This window comes from Marmota marmota, unplaced genomic scaffold, assembly GCF_001458135.2.
Source record: "Marmota marmota marmota unplaced genomic scaffold, marMar, whole genome shotgun sequence".
NCBI classification, from domain to species: domain Eukaryota; kingdom Metazoa; phylum Chordata; class Mammalia; order Rodentia; family Sciuridae; genus Marmota; species Marmota marmota.
Genome location: NW_025999962.1, coordinates 3761146 through 3770444, shown reverse-complemented (window position 1 = coordinate 3770444; position 9299 = coordinate 3761146). Strand labels below are relative to the sequence as shown.

The following is a 9299-nucleotide window of genomic DNA, read 5'->3' as shown; positions in this document are numbered from 1 at the left end:
CTCAGCCACTGAGGTAATGCCCCCAAGCCCTCAGCAGACACCCCGACCTGCTGGGGCCGTGGACTTCACAGCTTCCCGAATCTTGGCCAAGTAAACTCCCTTTCTCCCCAGATGGCTCCACTGTGGGGTCTCTCAGAGCCCAGAAAACGGCCGCGGTGCGTCTACACAGCACTGGGCTTTCTTGGTGGGCCAGAGTTGGTTCAAATGGGCCTGTCCTAGACCACGTCCTGGCCACCAGAAGATGACACTGCAGCACGGAGCGTGGGGTTGGGTGGGTCCTTGTTTGATGAATTAGAAGAATGAAATCCACGGGCACAAGGGTGAGAGCCAAGGACAGGGTTTATTGGCGTAATAGGGAGAAAGCAGCGCTCCCAAAGGGCGGGTCCCAGGAGAGGGGGACAGCGTTGTCTGCAGGCTACAGGTTTATGGCGTAAGGTCAGGGGGAGTCGGGTGGCCTTGAAGACCACAGGCAGAGAGCTCAAAACAGTGGCCTTCGAGTCCTGCCCCAGCAGGGCCCTGGGTTCAGGTGTCCCCTGCCCAGCCAGGTCACCCTCTCAGTCTGTCCCTTTTGGAGAGGGTCCGGGCGCTGGTCGGCGGGGGCTCCCCTCAGTTTCCTCTGCCTGCGCAGGAGTCGGCCCGACCCTGGGGGGCGCAGTTCCCCACCTGCCACCCAGCTCCTCCTCCCACCAGCACCAACGCAGTGTGAGGTCCCCGGATCTCACGGGGGAGACGTGCGAGAAGGTTCAGAGGAGAGTCTTGACCCATCAGGACTTAATCCCCGCTGGGTTGACCTGGGGTCCCTGAAGCGGTGGGTGTGGCTGGAGGTGGGACCCAGGGCACAGCGTTGGGGTATAAATATTCTGTATCTGGAGAATGGAGTCTGTCTCTGCTTCTTGATCACCATGATGTGCGCGGCTTCCCTCCGCCACACTCTCCTCCCTGATGTTCACCTCATCTTGAGCCCCGAGAAGTGGAGCCTGCCTTGTATGGACCAAGACCTCCGAAACTGTGAGCCCTCGAATAAAGGGTCCCTCCTCCATGACGGTGCAGGTCAGGTCCTGTTAGTCACAGCAGCGGGAAGCTGACTGATACACATAGCAGCTCCAGAATGGGCTCTGTTCCTGAACCGTGCCCTCCACCACCATGGAGGAGCCAGCCACTTCCCGCTCCGGCTGGGACAGAGGCACGTGGCACCGTGGAAGGAGCACTGGGGGACAGAGCTGCAGCCTGTCCCTCCCCACCCTGAGCCGGCCGTGTGACCTCCACGAGGTGGCTCACCTCCTTGAGTCTTGGGCTTCTCAGCTGTGAGATGTGGGCGGTGACGGGGCTGGGCTGGGGCTCAGTGGTAGGGCGCTTGCCTGGCACGTGTGAGACGCTGGGTTCCATCCCCAGCACCACATCAAAATAAAAACACAGATGCGCTGTCCACCCACAACCACGACATGTTTTTAAATGTGCATGGCAAAAGGGCCTTTTACCAAGTAAACAAATAGTAAATGATGATTTTGAAATGACGGTAATAAGTAGGTGGGGTGACAGTCATGCCGGTGACCTAGATCTGGTCATGCCCTTGCCCTCAAGCATCCGTGGGCCACCTGTAAACAGGGACAATCTCCACGTGTCATTTGGAAACACTGATGAAAGGGGAAATGACCAATACAAACAGAAGTGGACGGAGGGCCACCACCCGTGTGAAGGTGGAGGGGCTCCTGTCCCCGACTGGACTTACCTTCTTCAAAACCCCTGTCGTCCCACCCCGGCCGGGAGCCGGTGCCCCCTCTCTGCAGTGGGGCCTCTGGGTATAGAGAAGCCTCCGCTGCCCCTCGCTTGCAGGGACATCGTCCTTGCCATCGGCAATGTCCCCCAGCGTCCTGTGATGGAGGCTTTGCGGGTTCTTGCTCCTCCTGGAGCTGGAACTGGGCTCTGGGCCCAACGGCTCAGTGACCTTCCTTCCCAACAGGGGGACATCTCTGCAGTGTTGCCGCTTTGTGGGCAGCCGTGAAGGGTGTCATTTCTGTCTCATTTCGGCCATTATTGGTAAAATCCATTCAGCTTCGGCACAGGAAAACGCCAGAGATCCCCATGATGGTCTTGAAAAGGAGGCTGGTAGAGGAGGCTGCAGGACGGTCACAAAGACCCAGGGACCAGCGCCACTGCCTTTTGATCTTGCTCTTCCCCTGGTGGCTTGTGCGGAATCCCTCTTCGTGACGGCCACCTCCCGCTTGCTTTGCGCGTGTGGATCCTGCACACGCCCAGGCGTCCTCGGCCATGCCGTCCTGTGCTCCTGGGCCGCTGTGGACCTGGTGTGTGTGTCCATCAGGAAGGCCACACGACCAGCCGTGACTGTGATACATGTAAATGGACTCTGGGGACAGTCAGAGGGACGTGAGGTGCAGAGATGCACAGTCAAATGCCCCCTGGGAGCTGAGTGCCTGTGGGGTGCTCGGGAGTCTGGGGGCAGCACCTGCAGTCCAGGTGTCCTTCGTCTCCCTGGGGAGTGATGACCCTCCGGCACAGAGTTGTGAATGGAGGGTGCACGCGTCCAGCATCACGGCCACTCTGGGTGCCATCGACCCCTCTAAGGGTCTCTGCCTGGAATCCCAAGGGCTCCTCCGTCTCAGGAGCTTTGTGGGTGGGCACAGAGAGGCAGAGCATGTGCAGTGGCCCTGTGGGCAGCGCGGGGAGCAGGTGCTCCTGGGACCTACGTCTATCCTGTGCCGGGCTGCCGTGGGTGTCAGGGCCCTCAAGTCCCTCCCCAAACTAGCCCTCATCACCCCCATCTTACCAACAAGGAGATGGAGGCACAGAGGGGAGGGGCTCACTCAGCCACCCAAGCTCCTGAGAGGTCAAGCCACGTCCCTGCTGGCCACCACCTCACCAGGTCACCAGGGACAGCGGCCTCCAGGCTTGGCCTCCGCCAAGCTGCCTTCCTTGTAGTGGGAGGGAACTTAGCAGGGGCTCTTTCTAGGTCTCCTTAGCAGAACCGTGCTGTTTGCATATGAAAGACCCTTTTTGTGATTCCAGAGCCCCCTGGGAAGAGGAGGTGAAATGAGGCAGGAAAAGCGCTGGAGGACATGGGGCCTGAGAAGTGGGGTTTTCATCCTCAGAAGTGATCTCAGCTCCTCTGTCCACCGGGCACACCCCCCCGCCCCCCCCCGCGGGTGCACGGTGAGACCCTTCCGTGGATGGAGACGCGATGTACCGCAGCACAGAGCCCGGAGCCCCAGATGCCCAGGAAAGTACTGAGCCTGAAATGAGGGGCTGTTGGATCCGGGTTGTTCCTAGTCAGAGTCTGCTCCACATGCCCGGTGGACACGGACAGGAGAGGCCGTCTTTCTGGACTTGAGTTCCAATGGGGACAAAAAGCACTTACGTAAAAGCACACTCAGGAAAGCCAGCGCCCTGCCGGGCAGCACCCAGGTGGCTGAGCCGCGAGGCTGGTGCTGAGGTGAGGCAGGGCTCCCTGTGGGGGCCGGGGCGGTCTCTGGATTTTGACCTGAGAGATCACCTGCTGGTGAACAGCTAGGGACTGTTCCTGGGGGAGGCTCAGGGGCAAAGGCCTCCAGAGCCAGGGGTCCGACCCCCACCTGCCCCGCGGCCCCACTGGCCACCTGCCATCAGGGCCTCAGGACTTCCTCCCACCCACCCCAGACGCAGGTCTGTCCTCCAAACGGGGAGGTGGGGACGGCAATGGCTGCAAAGCCTGTCCTCTAGGGACCGTGCCCAGCCCCTCCCGTGCCAGAGCGCGGCTCCCCCCTCACCCCCAGGGGGCGGGCGCGAGGTGGGGCTGGCCTCGGAGTCGGCTTCCTGGAGGAGCAGGTCGGGCGAGACCTGGTTTTAGGGGCTAGTTTAACAGCAGGGACACGACTGGGGGACTCCCTCTTCCCTCGCAGATGTCCCCTCGTGGAATCCTGCCCACCCCTACGCGCACACACACACATGCACACACACATGCACACACACATGCACACACACACATGCACACGCACACACACACACGCATGCACACACACACAGGCACACACACACACATGCACGCACACACACACACACATGCGCACACACAGGCACACACGCATGCACACACACACATGCACACGCACACACACACACACATGCACGCACACACACACACACATGCACACACACAGGTGCACACGTACGTGCACACACACATGCTCACACACACAGGCGCACACGTACGTGCAAGCTGCGGAAGGACCACCTACCTTTGAGCCCCAGTGCTGCCTCTGCCCAAGCACCCAGCCCTGGGCCGGCCACCGCCCCTGATCTGCTGGTCAGCGGCAAGGCCAGGTCCTGACTGGGTTGTCCCTGATCCCAGCTCTCATCTTGGTCTCGGCCGGCAAAACACCGGCTGCAGGCTGAGCGACTCAGATAACAGGGTTTGTCACACTTCTGGGGGCTGCAGTCTGAGCCAACCCCGGCGCGTCTGGTGTCTGCCGAGGGCTCCCCTCCTGGTTGGAGATCTCCGTCACCTACACACAGCCGCACCCAGGATTTAGGTTTTCATGTATGAATTTGGAGCCGCAGGACACAAAAACTGAGTCCCTACAAATCCCTTAAAACTCTGGCCCAGCGAGCTGACCAGGCTCCATTGAGCACAGTTCCTCTGGGGCCTCCACGCTCCTCCTCGGCCTCCCCTGCGAGGAACCTGGAAACTTTGCACCCCCTTTACTCCAGTATTGGGGCAGAATTTACTCAGAGCTCAAAGCAGGATCTGAAACCCAATTCTCTTTAGCAGATAAATACACCTGATGGGACGGAGTCCCTGTGGAGGGGCCGGACGGTCCCACCCACCCCCAACATTCCCTCCTGCCCCAGTCAGTCAGTCCCTGGCTACCTGCCCCACCGGGGACCGCTGCCCCGACCTCTGCCCCAAGACTCATTGTCCTAAGACGTCACCTATGGGAGTCTTCGTGTCCGAGTCCTGGGTTAGCCAAGGTTGGAGACTCTGACGGCGGCGGCAATAGTTAACTTTCTCTGCTCCTTTGAATTGCACTATGGAGAGGGCACAGGTGGAGGGTCCCTTCAGCCCTGACGGGCATCTGGGTCTTCCATTATTAGTCACAACGAATGCCTTCCTGCAGGGTCCACCTTGCAGCCTCCGTAGACCTGAGGACGGACGGGGACCACCAGGGCACGTTTCACTTGTAAGAAACATCACAGGTTTGCAAAGCAGCTGCACATCTTGGCCTCCCACCAGCGAGCCCGAGAAGCTCGCTTCACACCTCTCCAACGTCCGGGGAGTTGATCTTAGCCGTCCTGTGGGGCAAGTGCTGTCTGGGGGGTGTGTGTGTGATATAATTACATACACCCAGTGCACAAATCCCAGTGTCCGTGGTTTAACCAGTGCTGACAGATCAGCATTGTGTAGCTCACGTGTTTATGGTATAGAAGACGTTCCACATGCCACAACCTGGATGCACCTTGAGGACATTATGCTCCGGGAAATAAACCATCCCAAACACACAGACAATTTGGGAGTCTGCTTAGGTGAAGAAGAGTGGCCAAGTGCAGAGAGACGGAGTGCGTGGGGACTTCGTGGCTTGGGATGAGGAAGAATGGAGAGTCATTGCTGAGTGTGCCCAAGGTTCAAGTTTTACAAGATGAAAAGATTTGTGGAGGTGGGACGTGGGACAGTTGCATGACATTATGGATGTACATGACTCCACGGAACTGCCCACCTAAAAAGGATGAAGCTGATATGTGTGTCAGGTGTGCTTTACCACAGAGGACACAGATCCATTTCCCATGGGAATGAAAACGGTACACAGAGGTGAGACCCGTTCAGTTTCTTGTGACATTACACATGCGCCTGCCAGATGATCTAGCAGCTTCACTCCTGGAGATTTTGTCTCAGAAGAATTCAGACGTACACCCCCACATGGAGCTGTACCCTATAGTCATAGCAGATTCAATTCACAATAAAAAACTGGAAATACCACAACAGTTCATCCACAGGAGAACAGACACGGGTCAGCCTATTCACACAATGGAACACTACTCAGCAATGAAAAGGAGATAATCACTGATACACAAAGTAACAAATGAGTATTTAAGATATTATGCCAGACACAAAAAAGCATGATGACCCCAAAGGGTCAGAATGAAACTGAGGCCTGTGGAAAACATGGAAATGAGGGCAGGGGTTCTGAGCAGGACAGTTCCACCCAGGACCCTCTCTCGGGTCCGTCCTTCCACTGGAGACCCGCCCTTGCTCTCCCCTGCACCCACACTCGGCTCCCGGGAGGTTCCCACAAGATGGCAGAGTAGCTAAAGGCCTTCTGGGTCAACAGCTTGTCCTGGTCATTCCCGGACAGCATGACCCTGGGCACTTGACTGGACCTTCCTGGACCAGTTCATGTCCTCCAGGAGGTGGGGAGATGTGTATGTCTCTGTCGGAGGATTCAGCTGCGTCCATGACATGTCTGGGCCTGGGCCTGCTAACGTCAGGGGTGACCTGCTCCCCTGGACTGGACCCACGGGCCTTTCCCTGTTGTCCCTCTCCCTGTCCTCCTGACCCAGGAGCACGGGCCGCCCGCACATGGCCTTCCATGCTGCCTGTCTGGTTCCCCAGACCACGGGCTCCCAAGGGTTGGGGGCCACGCTGACCTGCTGAGGCGCTGCCTGGCCGTGGTCCACCCTCCATGAATGTCTGCTGACTGAGGAAGTGACCCGCACTGTGCACGGCCCCTCGGGGCAGCATGCCGTCCCCCGTCCCCGCCACCTTCATCCTGGCCCAGGCCCCGCTCCTGAGGCGGAGAGTGGGCAGCTCCCAAACGGCCGTGGTGGCATGAGGGTCGTCCAGGCGCCACAGGACACGGAGCTGCCCCTGGCTCACGGGACCCTCTGCCAGACCTGGGCCCTGTCACTGGAGCCCCTGCCACTTGTCCCTCAGACACCAGGGAGGGTCTGAGCAACAGTGTCCCCTAGTGCCCCCAGCCTTGCTGAGGCCCCTCTTTTCCTGGAGGCTCTAACAAGGGCCAGGCCCCTGGACAGGGCTGGTGTCCATCATCCTGGGGCAGGACGCCAGCCCCCTCCTCCTTGGGCCCCAGGTCCAGCCTCACCGCCTGTCTCCTGAGCAGCCAGAGCGGGGCAGGCGGGGTGGGGCCGCGGGGCCCGTGCTGGGCTGTCGGCTGCCCTCGCCGGGCCCTCCTGATGGCTCTGGGTCCTGCGCTCTGCACAGGCTCCTGCCGCACCCTCCTGGCCAGTTCAAACCCAGCTCCCGCGTGGCCTCCCCTTGCCCCCCTGCACGCGGCACGTCTGGGGCCACCCCGTGATCCTTGGTCACCAGGCTAGTTCCCCACCAGCTGTGACCTCCCTGAAGTCAAAGGTCACAGCCTGTCACCTCCCTGTCCCCTGGAGCAGCACCCTGGACCCAGGAAGAACCTCAGGATCTACAAATCCACTCCTCGTGGGGGGCACTGTCACGGCTCCCCTGGGGAACAGGGCTGGGTGGGGAGGGCCAGGCGGAGCTGGGACCCTAACCAAGCATGGGGAGCGCCCCACAAAGCCACCAGGGACCAGCTGCCCAGCGTCTGCCACGTCACCTCTAAACCGCTTTCCTCGCCGCCTTGTAAGCGCCCGAGGCACAAAAAAATAATAAATAAAAAGGAAGACCCGCAACCCAGAGGCCCGGCCCCAGGCAGCCGGCCAGCCTTGGATCTTCCGAGAGGTGTGAGGTGGCCCGTCCTGCAGTGACCCTGGTCCCCTGCAGCACCATCCGGCCCACTCAGGTCCCAGGGCCTGAGGGCATGGTGTCCCTGCCCCTGACCTGGCTGCCCCCTCAGCCGGCGGCTAGCACGGCCCCTCGAGCACCCGTGGTGGCACTGGACTGTGTGCTCCCCAGCCCCTGCAGGCGCCCGGCCTGGGACAGGGGCCCAGAGGAGATCTGCACTCAGAGCGCCCACGGTCGCCGGCCTGCCCGGGGCCTGCACACAGATCCCCCAGGGGCAGGTCCTCTCACCTGCTGGCAGCGTCCACTCCGTGTGGTGTGACGTCCCTGCTGCCACCTGGCTGTGGGCTGGCATTCTTGGTGTCATGAACATGCCATTGTGTGAGTGTCCCTAGAGCCCGTCCTCTGTGACACACGAGGGGTGGCCTCTGGTTTGCAGTGGTCACTGCCTTCCCGGTGTGGCCTGCACCTTCAGTGAGCGACTGCACGCATTTCCGCCGCGTCCAGGCCTCCAAGCAGGACTGCAGGCCACGTGCCCAAGGCCCAGCTTCCAGGGTGTGGCCGGCCGTGGCCATGGTGGTGGGGCCTGTCCTGACACCCAGCTTTCCTGTCACCTGCAGCAGGGACTCTAGAGTAGGGGTATGGGCAGAGCCCGGGAGGGGACAGGGAGGCTCAGAGGCGCCTGTGGGGTCCTCCAGCACATCAAGCTTCAACAGACAGGTTAGACAAATGTCCCTCTGTCCTCTGGACGTTGTCACCTTCCCTCCTGTGTGCCAGATGCCTGTGCCCACAGGGCACACCATGCCACGGGCAGAGAAAGATCACCAACTGGTGGCCAGAGAGTGTGTCCTGTGACTGAGGTGACATGGGCCCTGAAGGACAGGGGGCCACTGGGAGGGATGGGGAAGGAGGCCCCCTAAGCTGGGGCACCCGGAAAGAGCTGTCCCCATGTGGGCAGGTAGGCCCAGACGAGGAGGAAGAGGAGGACGTGTCCCCAAACAGTGGGCGAAGAGCCCAGGGCATTCACGATCCAGCATGGAGCCCTGTGCCCAGGGGCAGAGCAGGCCGGGAGCAGGCCTGGAGGTGAGGGTGCGGAGTGCCAGCCAGGACTGCCAAGTGTCCAGCAGGAGAGTGGCAGGCCAGTTCAGAGGGCAGCCTGGTGTCCCCGCCATGACCCCATTCAGGCCACGTCTCTCCTGCAGGGTCCTGCCACCCCCGCCCGGAACCCCTGGCCAGCCGTTCAGTCAGGCTTCTCAGTAGGAAGTGGCCACTCTCCTCACTAATGTGCATTATTACGCCACAGATGCACGGGGCACGTCCTGCGTGTTGGCGTCATGTGTTAGTACGTGATCGACATGTGTGACTTCTTAAACTTGAGGAACTCGTCACTGTCATTGTTAAGAAGGTTTCAGAAGGTCCAGGCAGTGGTGGAACCTGCCCAGCGTGCCCGAGGCCTGGCCTCCATCCCGGCTCCGCGCACACAGCCACAGAACTCCTAAAGATGGCAGTAAGTACCCGCAAGGACCGCGCCAGGCTCTGGGCCGGAGCCCCTGCAAGAGGAGCAGGGTGAGACGCGGGCTGCACGGGCCAGAGCCACGGCGGC

General features: G+C 60.6%; 1 long non-coding RNA gene across 1 annotated transcript in view; it reads left to right on the top strand.

Moving 5' to 3' along the window:
* Positions 1-1255: 1255 nt before the first annotated feature.
* LOC125616798 overlaps positions 1256-9299 on the top strand; it is an 18776-nt gene continuing 10732 nt past the window's right edge. The window contains exons 1-2 of the long non-coding RNA XR_007347549.1: positions 1256-1269; positions 2852-2855. This is a non-coding gene — a long non-coding RNA (uncharacterized LOC125616798). The remainder of the gene's footprint in view (positions 1270-2851; positions 2856-9299) is intronic.